Below are 14,453 nucleotides of genomic sequence, written 5' to 3'. Positions count from 1 at the left end.
TGATTGCACATCACCAGGTCTGCCTCGTGTCATCCCCCCGGGGCTGAAGACTCTCCCTTCTGGGGAGTCCATCAATCGATCAATTGCATTTATTGAGCACTCACTCTGTGCAGAAAAGTGTGGTCTAATAATAATAATTATGGTATTTGTTAAGCACCCACTATGTGCCAGGCACTATTCTAAGCGCTGGGGTAGATACAGGGTAATCAGGTTGTTCCACGTGGGGCTCACACTTCTAATCCCCATTTTACAGATGAGGTAACTGAGGCCCAGAGACGTTAAGTGATTTGTCCAAGGTCACAGAGCAGACAAGTGGCAGAGGCGGGATTAGAACCCACGTCCTCTGACTCCCAAACCCGTGCTCTTTCCAATAAGCCACGCTGCCGAATGTGCTTGGGATTCGGAAGGACCTGGGTTCTGGCTCCAGCTCTGCCACTTGTCTGCTGTGTGACCTTGGGCAAGTCATTTCACTTCTCTATGCCTCCGTTACCTCGTCTGTAAAATGGGGATTGAGACTGGGAGCCCTGTATGGGACAGGGACTCTGTGCAACCTGATTGTTTTGTATCTACTCCAGTGCTTAGTACAGTGCCTGGCACATAGTAAGCACTTATCAAACCTACCACCGTTATTATTATTAATAAGCGCTTGGGAGACTACAATGTAACAGAGTCCTCCTCCATACCTTATCTCACCTCGGCTTCACGGACTCCGTCCTCTCCCGGTTCTCCTCTTCTCTCTCTGGCCGGTCACTCTCGGTCTCCTTCGCGGGCACCTCCTCCCCCTCCCATCCTTTAACCATTGGAGTTCCTCAAGGGTCAGTTCTCGGCCCTCTTCTGTTCTCCATTTACACTCACTCCCTCGGTGAACTCATCCGCTCTCACGGCTTTGACTACCATCTCTACGTAGATGACACGCAGATCTACATCTCCGCCCCTGTCCTCTCCCCCTCCCTTCAGGCTCGCATCTCCTCCTGCCTCCGGGATGTCTCCCTCTCCTCCCTTCTCTCTTTCCACCACCCACCCCGCACGCTCCGCTCCTCCGCCGCCCACCTCCTCGCCGTCCCTCGGTCTCGCCCATCCCGCCGTCGACCCCCGGGCCACGTCCTCCCGCGGTCCCGGAACGTCCTCCCTCCTCACCTCCGCCAAACTGATTCTCTTCCCCTCTTCAAAACCCTACTTAAAGCTCACCTCCTCCAAGAGGCCTTCCCAGACTGAGCTCCCCTTCTCCCTCTACTCCCTCTACCGCCCCCCCTTCACCTCTCCGCAGCTTAACCCTCTTTTCGCCCCATCTCCCTCTGCTCCTCCCCCTCTCCCTTCCCCTCCCCTCGGCACTGTACTCGTCCGCTCGACTGTATATATTTTCATTACCCTATTGATTTTGTTAATGAGATGTACATCGCCTCGATTCTATTCAGTTGCCACTGTTTTTACGAGATGTTCTTCCCCTCGACTCTATTTATCGCCATTGTTCTCGTCTGTCCGTCTCCCCCGATTAGACCGTAAGCCCGTCAAAAGGCAGGGACCGTCTCTATCTGTTGCCGACTTGTTCATCCCAAGCGCTTAGTCCATTGCTCTGCACATAGTAAGCGCTCAATAAATACTATTGAATGAATGAATGAAAAGAGTCGGTAGACACATTTCCTTACCACGACGAGCTTAAGGTGATGGGATGACCGTCTATTTTTCAGGCACCATCATCTTTATTCAAAATCACTGAGCTCCTATGTTGTGCTGAGCTCTGTAGTTGGCTTTGGGGGACCAATCAATCAATCAGTGGTATTTAATGAGCGCTTACTGGGCGCAGACCGCTGTACTAAGCACTTAGAAGAGTAGGCGATAGCAGAGTTGATAGGCATGTTTCCTGCCCACGTACAACGAACTTACAATCTGGGGTTGGGGGGGGACAGACATTAATAGAAATAAATAAATTATGAATAGGAATAAGCGCTGTGGGTCTGGGATGAGGGTGGAATAAAGGGAGCGAGTCAGAGTGATGCAGAAAGGAGTGGGAGAAGAGGGAAGGCCTTTTGGAGGAGATGCGCCTTCAATAAGACTTTGAAGCTGGGGTAGAGTCACCGCTGCGACTTGTAAAACTCCCGCCGTTAAGCTCCAAAGTGAAGCTTTGTCCCCTCCGGTCTTTCAAGAGGATGAATCCCTCCCAGGAGATTTAATTTAGGATAGGGTACGATCCGCAGATTGTGGATCGGACAGCGTGATGAGCCTAGGGAATACCCGAGGAAAGGCGCGGAAGAGGTTTTTCCTCCCTCGTCTCGCTTCTGTTCAATGTCTCTGTCTCTCTCACTGAGTGCTTAATGTCTGCCTCCCCCCAGACTAGAAGCTTGTTTTGTGCGGGCAAGGAACGTGTCTATCGACTCTGTTATATTGTACTCTCCCAAGTGCTTAGTACACACGATAGGTGCTCAATTGATAACACTGATTGATTGGTTGGTGAGAGGGAATGGCAGACTCAAAAGATAGAGTCTTACAACCTTTCAGCCCCTTCTCGACAGTTCTCTCCTTTTAGATTAAAAATTACCTGTGGGTCTGTTGTATTCATCCCAAGAGTTGAGTACCGTGCTCTGCACACAGTAAGCGCTCAATCAAGATCCCTGATTCAGTAGTATTTATCGAACGCTTACTGTGTGCAGAGCACTGTACTGAGCGCTTGGAATGGACAAATGGGTAACAGAGAGAGACAGTCCCTGCCCTTTGACGGGCTCACGGTCTAATCGGGGGAGACGGACAAGAACAATAGCGATATAATGGGTAAGGACCGTGTTTACCAATTCTATTGTACTCTCCCAAGTGCTGAGAACAGTGCGCTGCACCCAGTAAGTGCTCAATAAACACCACTGATTTCAGACCCACTACAATGGAAATGACTAAGCTGTAGTTGAGTCAGGGTTCAATTCCAGCTCCACTGTAGGTGGTATGGAAATGCATGCATTCATTCATTCAATTGTATTTATTAAGCACTTACTGTGAGCAGAGCACCGTACTAAGCACTGGGAGACGATAATACAATAATAAACAGACACGTTCCTTGCCCACAACGAGCTTACAGTCTAGAGTCGGGGAGACAGATATTAATATAAAGAAATAAATTACCCACATCGGGAAGCGGAAGAGGTTTCGAATTCAAAACTGGGGATACCCTCAGGCCTTGAGCAGGTGAGGATATTATCACTGCCATCCTCTCCATTAGATTACATCCCCTAAACGTTATGGTCGTCCCAGGGCTGAGGGGGGGAAAAAGAGAAGAGTTTCTTTGTTAGACTTGTGCTGAGAGGGCTTTCATTCCAAGGTAAGCCAGGCAGTGTGTTCTAAGATCTATCATCCCCGGGTTGGGGACTGAGCTGAGGTAAATGGAGAAACTCTCACCCTGTCATCTCTGCTTCCTGGAGGAATGAGCACTCAATCACCTCACCCCCTCCTACCTCACCTCACTACTCTCCTACTACAACCCAGCCTGCACACTTCCCTCCTCTAACGCTAACCTTCTCACTGTACCTTGAACTTGTCTCTCTCGCCGCCTACCTGCCTCTGGCCCGGAATGCCCTCCCTCCTCATATCAGACAGATGATTGCTCTCCCCCTCTTCAAGGCCTTAATGAAGGCACATCTTCTCCAAGAAGCTTTCTCTGACCAAGCCCCCTCCTCTCCTCTTCTCCCAGTCCCTTCTGCATCACCCTGACTTGCTCTCTTCATTCATCCCCCCGACCTAACCCCGTGGCACTTATTTATACATCTATTTATTTATTTATTTATGCATTTGTCTATGCATTTATTTACGTACGTATGTATGTATGTATGTTACTGTCTGTCTCCCCCTCCAGACAAAGAGCTCATTTTGGGTAGGGAATGTATCTGTTTATCATTATATTGTTCCTCTCCTAAGCACTGAGTACAGTGCTTTGCACACAGTAAGCATTCAACATATACGATCGAATGGACGAACGAAAGAGTGGTATAGGAAACCTCGCTGCCAAAAGGGGGAAGGCTGCTGGAAAGAGAAAGAGCCTCTCTGGAGAAAGGACAGGAGTCCATTGCTTAATCTCTCAATGCCGGACACAGTAAACGAGTGAAGAGCAGACAGCAGGGGGGAGCGGGAGGTGGGGGAGGACGTCCAGACCCTTGGCGATAGCTTATTTTTAATGCCGAGTGATGTAGTTCGAACCTTTTAAGGTTCAAAATAATCAGGGTGTTTGTTTTTCTTTCAACCTCGTGGACAACGTAGCGGGCAGCAGCTAGAGAAGAGCTTCGCGGTTCTTACGGGTGGCCTCGTCGCAGTTTGCAAAGCAGCTGGAGTCGCACACAGATTAAAACTTTCCCAGGAAGCGTCATTTATGTTTGGATGCTTCAAGGATTGGCCTTGCCCTTGAAACATCTTGAGTGGAGGAAGGACAGGCAGACCTCACATTTCTCTAGGACAATAGATAGCACTGTTTACCGTCCCGCATAAGCGATTTTACAAGTTGCAGCTGAGCAAATCTGAAGTCCCAAACGGAGTAGGAGGCTGTTCTGAAGTTTAAAACCAACCTACTCACTGTACGTCCATCTCGTCTCTCTCACCGCCGACCCCTTTCCCCACGCCCTCCCTCGGGCCTGGAACTCCCTCCCGACCTTCAAAGCCTAAAGCGCTCAATAAATACGATTGAATGAATTAAAAATCGCATCTCCTCCAAGAGGCCTTCCCTCATTTCCCCTACTGCCTCCTCCTTCTGTATCACCCAAGTACTTGGATCTTTGTCCTTTAAGCACTTGATATTCAGCGTGGCTCAGTGGAAAGAGCCCGGGCTTGGGAGTCAGAGGTCATGGGTTCTAATGTTGGTATTTGTTAAGCGCTTACTATGTGCAGAGCACTGTTCTAAGCACTGGGGTAGATGCAGGGTGATCAGGTTGTCCCACGTGAGGCTCACAGTCTTCATCCCCATTTTACAGATGGGGTAACTGAGGCCCAGAGAAGTTAAGTGACTTGCCCACAGTCACACAGCTAAGTGGCAGAGTCGGGAATCGAACCCATGACCTCTGACTCCCAAGCCCGGGCTCTTTCCACTGAGCCATGCTGCTTCTCTCCCGGCTCAGCCGCTTGTCAGCTGTGTGACTTTGGGCAAGTCACTTTACTTCTCTGGACCTCAGTTACCTCATCTGTAAAATGGGGATTGAGACTGTGAGCCCCGCGTGGAACAACCTGATCACTTTGTATACCCCGCAGCGCTTAGAACAGTCCTTTGCACATAGTAAGCGCTTAACAAATACCACCATTATTAATATTATTATTATCATTATCATTATTATTATTATTCAGTCCACTCTCAGTCCCACAACACTGATATACCTATTGGGAATTTATTTTAACATCTATCTCCCCCTCTAGATTGTGAGCTCTTCCCTATGAAGGAGCAGCAAGGCTTAGTGGCTAGGGCACGAGCGTGGGAGTCAGCGGGACCTGCGTTCTAATTCCAGCTCTGCCACTTGTCTGCTGTGTGACCTTGGGCAAGTCACTTTGCTTCTCTGTCTGCTCTCTTTGAAGCAGTTTGGCCTAGTGGAAAGAGCCCGGGCTTGGGAGTCAGAGGTCATGAGTTCAAATCCCGGCTCTGCCACTTGTCAGCTGTGTGACTGTGGGCAAGTCACTTCACTTCTCTGGGCCTCAGTTACCTGATCTGTAAAATGGGGAATAACTGTGAGCCTCACGTGGGACAACCTGATTACCCTGTATCTACCCCAGCGCTTAGAACAGTGCTCTGCACATAGTAAGCGCTTAACAAATACCAACATTATTATTCTCTGTGCCTCTGTTACCTCATCTGTACAACAGGGATTAATGCTGTGAGTCCCATACGGGACACGGACTGTGCGCGACCTTGTATCTGCCCCGTGCTTAGTACAGTGCCTGGTAAGTACTTAACAAATACAGTAAAAAAAGACTGCTTATCTTTCCAATTTGTAAAACTTTCCAAGGAGTGAGATTCCGTGGTCTGGTTGTCTCAGTGTTTAATCACCTTTATTGTCAGAAATTTCTTCAGGTCTATCATAAATCTCTCTTGCTGCATTTTTATTTCTATTTGCTCTACTTCTTTTCAGTGAAAGAAGCGACAATCCCCTACGGTGTATCTGTCGCTTGTGGTCTTCTAATTCTATTGCAGTGTACTCTCCCAAGCACTTAGCGCAGTGCTCTGCACAGCATGTCTTTGTTGATAGAGCATAGACCTGGGAGTTACAAGGACCTGGGTTCTAATCCCTGTTCTCCTACTTGGCAGTTGTGTGACTTTGGGCAAGTCTCTTAACTTCTCTGTGTCTCAGTTACCTCATCTGTGATATGGGGATTAAGGCAGTGAGCCCATGTAAAGCATCTGAAAAGCAGTGTGGCTTAGTGGAAAGAGCCCGGGCTTGGGAATCAGAGGTTGTGGGTTCTAATCCCGGCTCTGCCACTTGTCAGTTGTGTGACTTTGGGCAAGTGACTTCACTTCTCTGTGCCTCAGTTACCTCATCTGTAAAATGGGGATTAAGACTGTGAGCCCCACGTGGGACAACCTGATTACCTTGTATTTGCCCCAGCACTTAGAACAGTGCTTGGCACACAGTAAGTGCTTAACAAATACCATTATTATTATTATTATGTGGTAAAGGGACTGTGTTCAACCTGATTAGTTTGTATCTAACCTAGCTCTTGGTATAGTGCCTGCCGCGTGCACATAGTAAGCACTTACTAAATATCATAAAAAGTGCTCAGTCAATATGATTGATAGTGAAGAGATGAAAACAGCCTTATTCTCCTGATAATAACTCTTCAAATACTTGAAGATGGTTGCTTTCTTTTTCCTGTCATTGCTGACACCTCATTCTTCTTGCACAGGCTGGGATTTTTTGCAGTCACATGTCTCTGTTACTTGATAATGGCTAAGTATCTCACATTCAGCTTTTAAGTCTTTCCCTAGGCTAATAGGAACTACAGACACTGGCCATGGGTCAGGTTTGTTGAGTGAGGTCAAAAGTGAGAAGTTTAAAACGACCTTTCGAGTTGCAGTTTTAGGTTCTGACTTGAGCTCACCCAGGATCTATTGTGAAATCTGGAAAAAAAAAACCTAGCTATGACATTTTTATGATAAATTCTAAGAAAGGAATCAGAGAGGGTCAACTCATATGACTTGTCTTTGGCTGGAAAATCAACGTGTGAAGTATCTTGGAGAAAAAGAAATGAGGAAGAAGTCAAAGTGGTTGAAAGATTTAAGCTCACTCTAGGTGGGAAATGTGTCTATCAACTCTGTTGTCTTGTACTCTCCCCAAGTGTTTAGCACAGTGCTCTGCACATAGTACTCACTCAGTTTCACTAATGATGAGGATTTAGAAATGAAATGCCTCCGGAGCTTTTGTTTCAGTCTAATCGATAGACAGTCCTGCCTCTGAAGGTTGTCTGGATATTCATTCATTCGATCATATTTATTGAGCGCTTACTGTGTGTAGAGCACTGAACTAAGTGCTTGGGAGAGTACGATACAACGACAAACAGAACATTCCCTGAATACCAAACCAAGGCTTAACTGCTTGGACCGGAGTTTTCTTGGAGGGGGTATACCCAATAATAATAATAATAATAGCTGTGGTACTGGATAAGCGCTTACCCTTTGTTAAGCACTTTTCTAAGCGCTGGGGCAGATACAGGGTAATTAGGTTGGACGCAGTCCCTGTCCCGTGTGGGGCTCACAGTCTTAATCTGCATTTTACCGAGGAGGTAACTGAGGCACAGAGAAGTGAGTGACTTGCCCAAGGTCACACGGCAGACGTGGCAGGGACAAGTTTAGAACTCACATCCCTCTGACTCTCAGACCTGTGCTCTTCCACTATTCTGGTGTTATACTGGCCCTTAAATCCCACTGCGCACGTTCTGTGGCACGCCGATCATTATGTCCGTCCTACCCCCTTCAAGTCTCAGAGGCCAGTGGCAATTAAGATTCATCAAGTAATGTCTATCTCCTCTGCCGCTCGACTGTAAACTCATTTTGGGCAGGGAACGTGTCTGCTAATTCTGTTGGATTGTACTCTCCTAAGCGCTCAATACAGTACTCTGCACATAGTAAACGCTCAATAAATACCACTGATTGATTGACCAGTGCTCTACACACACCACTGATTGACTGATTGATCAAGACAGGCCGAAGCAGCTTGGCCTAGTGGAAAGAGCTCCGGCCTGAGAGTCAGAAGGACCTGGGTCTAATCCCAGATCTGCCAATTGTCTCCTGTCTGACCCTGGGCAAGTCACTTAGCTTCTTTGTACCTCAGTTACCTCATCTGCAAAAATCAATCAATCAACTGTATTTATCTAATGTTTGCTGTGCTCAGTAATTGGGGATGAAGATTGTGAGCCCCGTGTGGGACAGGGATTGTGTCCGACCTGATTATCTTCTATCTACCCCAGCGCTTAGTGCAGTGCCTGGAAGTAGTAAGCGCTTAAATAACCGCAATTACTATTATTATCATTATTACTTCTGTCACTTACCTGTGCCTCAGTTGAAGTCGACGTTCTCTATTCTCTGCAGCTGCTAATTGTCGTCTTCTACTCGATCAGCCAGTCGGTGGTATTTACTGAGTGCCAAACCCTACAGTAAGTATTGGGAGACTACAGTGAATGAATAAATGGTATTTTTTGAGCATTTACTGTGTGCAGAACACTGTACTAAGGGCTTGGGAGTGTCCAATACAACAGAATTGGTAGACGCAGTCCCTGCCGGTGATGAGCTTGCAGTATAGAGAGAAAGTGAACAATACTAATAACGATAACTGTGGTATTTATTAAGTGCTTATTTTGTGCCAAGCACTGGGGTGGATACGAAACAAACAGATCAGACGCAGTCCATCTCCGACATGGGGCTCACACTTCAAGGGATTGATGTTTAAGAGGTAGCTTGGGAATCAGGTAGGCAAGTGGCCACTGAGCAGAGGTGATTTGGGGGTGTCTTTTCCCATCAGGGTGCTAGACTGCTACAGTGAGGGGTGTTCCCTAGGCTCAGCACTGGGGTAGATTTAATTCAGTCAGATCAAATACAGTTTCTGAACCACATGGAGCTCACAATAGCAAGACACACATTTCCTGCACTCAAAGAACTTGTGCTTTCAAGGTGGAAGCAGAAAAAATAATCTATAAATCTGGAAAATAGAGGGCAGTGCAAGAAGCCACTGTCACCCAGGACCCACCATTGCATTTCTGGGTGATTCTGATGACTTTCTCATCCTCTTCCTTTTCACCCTTCAAATTAGACTGATTTGGAAACTTCTTACGGCATTTCTTAAGTGCTTAATGTGTACCGGGCACCCTATTAAGAGTTGGGGTAGATACAAGATAATCAGAATGGACACAGTCCACGTCTCACATTCTTAATCCCCATTTTCCAGATGAGATGACTGAAGCACAGAGAAGTGAAGTGACTTGCCCAAGATCATGCAGCGGGCAAGTGGCGGAGCTGGGATTAGAACCCAGGTCCTCCCGGCTCCCAGACCCGGACTCTATCCGCTCGGCTACGCCGCTTCTCACAGTCTCAATATCTGGGCCGGTGATCCTGCTGTATCTCCCAGCCTCTTGCTTCTGCTACTTGACTCTGTGACCTCCAGATCCACCAAATCCCACATCACCCACACGCCATCGTGGACCAACCCCGGGCCTCATTAGTAACATAAGTTGCTCCATTTCCGATATCCAAAACTCCAAGCCTCCTAACAACCCTTCTGTTCCTAGAAGCATAGCGGCAGCCGGAGTAATAGTAATAGCAGTAAGAGAAGCAGCGTGGCTCAGAGGAAAGAGCACAGGCTTGAGAGTCAGAGGGCGTGGGTTCTAATTCCACCTCCGCCACTTGTCAGCTGTGTGACTTTGGGTAAGTCACTTCCACTTCTCTCTGCATCGGTTCCCTCATCTATAAAATGGAGATTAAAACCGTGAGCCCCACGTGGGACAACCTGATCACGTTGTTTCTCCCACAAAGCTTAGAACAGTGCTTGGCACATAGTAAGTTCTTAACAAATACCGGCATTACTATTATTATTATTATTATTAGGAGTGCAATGCATTATACTAAGAGCTTGGAAAAAACACAGTGGAAGGAAGACACGTTTCCTGCCACCCAAGGAGCTTACAGTCTAATGAGATCCATCTTACAGTCCAATGAGATCTGTTGCCGACTTGTTCATTCCAAGCGCTTAGTACAGTGCTCTGACATAGTAAGCGCTCAGTAAATACTACTGAATGAATGAATCTTGTCTTATGCTGAGATCCATTCCTTTCTTTAACTCTGTCCTCTCTAGCAAATATAATTCTCTCAGCTTTTTGTCTCTCGGCCTCTCCACTCTGCCAACTCACAGCCCTGGGCCTCATCCTTCATCTTTAAAGCTCTCAATCATATCTCGCCCCCTCCTACCTCACCTCCTTACCCTCTTACTATAACCCAGCCCTCACACTTCGGTCTTCTAATGCTAACCTTCTCACTGTACCTTGACCTCCTCCATCTTGCCGCCACCTCAAGCCCACGTATTCCTCTCACCTGGTATGTCCTCCCTCCTCATATTCAGGAGACGATTACTCTTCCCCTCTTCAAAGCCTTACTGAAGGCCCATCTCCTCCAAGAGCCCTGACTGAGCCTTCTTTTCTTTTTCTTCAACTCCCTTCTGCAGTCTCCCTGCCTCGCTCCCTTCATTCGTCCCCCGTCCCAGCCCCACAGCACTTTCGTCCATAACTGAAGTCACTTATTTATTTACGTGAACGTCTGTCTCCCCACTCTAGACTGTAAGCTCGTTGTAGACAGGGAACGTGTATATTATACCGTTATATTGTACTCTCCCAAGCGCTTAGTACAGTGATTTGTACACAGTAAGCATTCAAAAAGTACGATCGACTGACTGACCCTTACAGTCTGCTTCTTCCGCTCCAGAACTTGGGCACCCGAGAGGTCTTGGAAATCCAGAGACCACGGGCAGCTGTGCCACTACAAATTTTGTCTCTCTTGCTATAACTCCGACCGTTCACTTACTCTTCCTGTACAGTCCTTTCCCAAGGGCCCACCTCTGTGTTCTGCAATTAAACATTGTTGATGATGATTTGCATTGAACGGATACCTTCACAGACTAAGCCAACAGGAAGTTGCTAAACCTGTACTCCTTCCTGGCACTGAATCGTTAGCTCCCCGACGATTGCCAGATTTCAGTTTTGAAAATACGGACGCTAGTTGTGATATAGCCTCATCTGATTCGTGTCACTCTAACACAGTACTATTCTGTATCCTTCCTGACAAACCTTTCCGGGAAATTGGAACAAGGCAGTAAAATAGGAGACGATCCTGTGTATGTGGGACACCTGGCAAACCTATTATTTTTCTTATTATTATTTCCCTTGGAACTCAGAAAAATTTAAAGACATAGGATTCTTATTTAGAACCGCTGGTTCGGGGACCACTCCACTCATGGGGAGGTCAGTTTCTATTCACGCTCATTCCTTTCAAAGGAAGCGATTGCGAACTCTTTCGTTCATGAGTGTTGCAATCACTCACCCCTGTCATCTACCCCGACTCCTCCACCCACCACAGTTTCCAAAACCCTGCACTGAACAAACAACAGATTTTAACCCAGTTTCAAAACTTTTCAAACTACCTCTGGCTACAGGAGCTTTGTTAGACCAAGAAAATACCCCTGGGAATCTGTAAATGGGTCACGCCGAAGTGAATTCAAGGTCGAGCCCTGAATAGACTTGAGGTCAGCCCATGGGTCCTGAGTTTGACTTGCTTTAGCTGGTGAATGAAACTTCTTTTCCTAGAATCCATTGCAGTGGGCCTCCAATTTTCATTCTCTCAACTTCACTTTTCATTCATTCAATCGTATTTACTGAGCGCTTACCGTGTGCAGAGCACTGTAAAAAGCGCTTGGAAAGTACAATTCGGGAACAGATAGAGACAATCCCTAACCAACAACGGGCTCACGGTCAAGAAGGAGGAGACAGACAACAAAACAAAACAAGTAGACAGGCATCACTTTCGCTACACTGAAAGTTACTCATTCAATAGTATTTACTGAGTGCTTACTATGTGCAGAGCACTGTACTAAGTGCTTGGAATGGACAATTCGGCAACAGATAGAGATGATCCCTGCCCAGTGACTGGCTCACAGTCTAAACGACGGGCTCGCAGTCTAAACGATGGGCTCACAATCTATACTCATTCATTCATTCAATAGTATTTATCGAGCGCTTACTATGTGCCGAGCACCGTACTAAGAGCTTGGAATGTACAAATCGGCAACAGATAGAGACAGTCCCTGCCCGTTGACGGGCTTACGGTCCGATCGAGTCTAGCCCGAGGAAGGTCCGGCGGTGGGCCTGTGGAGTTTAGTAGTCGCCCCTAGCTTTTATAGGTTGTTCCTGCTCTCCCCTGACCCTGTCCCTTGCTAAATGCCTCAAATCCTCAGGCCTGCCTCAGGCTAATATCAGGTGGAATGATGGAGTTCAAGAATACTGGACACTCCATTACTGACTCCCTCTCCCATAATAGCTGCACCCTCTCATTTCCCACATGAAAACCAGGCAACAGCCACTCTAAGATAGAGAGGGGAGGTGTCAGTGCCACAAGAGGCAGAAACTCTTCAGCACACGTTCTGGAAAGAGTTCAGGGAAGTCACATCCTTTCAAAAACAACAGTGGTATGACAGAAAAATCATTCGGCAAACTTCCTTCTGGCCAGGTGGCAGATGTACGATGATGGGCCGAGCATGCTTGAGTGATTATTTTTAAAAGCCACCTGATAAGATCATTATTTCTCCGGGCCATCTGAGGCTGTTTCCTTGAGCCTTCCAGAGCAATATATTAGGACTTTTACAAACGGGCCGGATCTGTAGGTTAGAAATCCCAACTGATTCGAGAGTGGGTACGTGAGTGGGAAATGTGTCCACCCACTCTGTTATAGTGTACTCTCCCGGAGTGCTTAGTACAGTGTTCTGCATACAGTAAGCGCTCAATAAATACCATTGATTAATTGGGACAAATGAATCAATCGCATTTATTGAGCACCTACTGTGCGCAGAGCACTGTACTAAGCACTCGGGAGAGTACAACACAACAACGTAACAGTCACATTCCCTGCCCACGACGAGTTTACAGTCTAGAGGGGGAGACTGACATTAATGTAAATAAATCAATTAGAGATGTATATATAAATGCTGTGGGGCTAAAGTCTTTCAAGCTGCAAAGTGCAAAGAATGATAATAAACCATCCTCAAGAGTTTATGTTTTCCAGAACTTAGCAAATATTCAAAACTCAAGAGAAAAAACACATTTCCTAGTCATACTCCATGCTTGTCACATGGCCTATTTCAAGATATAGAGGTAAGAGTGAGCTCTTAAAAATGTGGGTCAGGAATATCACAGAAATGGCATGTCACTGGGAAAGAGAACATTGCTTTTTAGAATGAATAATACTTCGGGAGTATAAATTGACTCAGGCATCTTTTGCTTCCTGTTTGAATCTATTGTGTAGTGTTAATGGAAAGGAAGTTGGGAAATGTGAGTGAGGGTGGTGATTCATGTATTGTTTGTGAAGTCTGCCTAGGAAAATATTAGAAAAACTGGATCCTCTTAGATCCCGTAGGCAAAAACTCAGTTTGGAGTTCTGATTGGAACACCTGATTTCAACATCCACGTTTCAGGTTGGACCGAGTGGGTCATGATAACTCAGAATGAAAACCAAATCTGTTGTAGCCACAGGGTTACATAGGGTAGGAACCTGAACTCCATTCTGCCTTTCTTCACCAGTGAAGGCCAATCTAGGCCACGGTCAGTTTGCCTGACGAGGCTCGGAGCCGTTGTATAAAGCAGGAGTTTTTCCAAAAAAAGAGGCGCTTGTTTTAGGCTGAGATGGAGTGGATGTTTTTAGCCTCCTGATGCAAACCGAGGGCTGCCGTACTCTAGAGGGAGTTGGGGGAAATGTCCCAGATTCCAAGGTTTGGGGAACCTGAGGGGCTTACCCCACCCCTACTTCTCCTTCCCCCTCCATCCCCAGGTTGGGAAAGACCTCCCCAGGCCTCAGAGAAAAATGGAAGAGATCGGCAAAAGGCGGCCTCCCGAGGGCCAATAGCTGGGAAAAGACAGACAACAGAGTCCTGAAGCCCCCTACTTACCGGTGGCTCCTTCGTCTCTCTGGGCTGAGACCCTTCCTGCCTAGCATCCAGTCACTGTCACCCCAAGCCTAATGTGGTCACTCAATTTCCTTCTTTATCACCGACACCGTGACCTACATTACCTGTAGCCAGGCCTGTGATGGCCACACTAAGTTTTCCAGTCCCCGTCAGCATTTCTCACTCCTGGCCTAGTGTGGCCTCTGTCACCAACACTGTGACCTACATTACCGCACAGTCCCTGTAGCCAGGCCTGTCCCACCACCACACTCAGTTTCCAGTTCCTAAAAACCTTACTGACACTTGGAGATG

Source organism: Ornithorhynchus anatinus, chromosome 4 (assembly GCF_004115215.2).
Source record: "Ornithorhynchus anatinus isolate Pmale09 chromosome 4, mOrnAna1.pri.v4, whole genome shotgun sequence".
NCBI lineage: Eukaryota > Metazoa > Chordata > Mammalia > Monotremata > Ornithorhynchidae > Ornithorhynchus > Ornithorhynchus anatinus.
The sequence above is the reverse complement of the archived record's forward strand: the minus strand, read 5'-3'. Positions refer to the sequence as shown.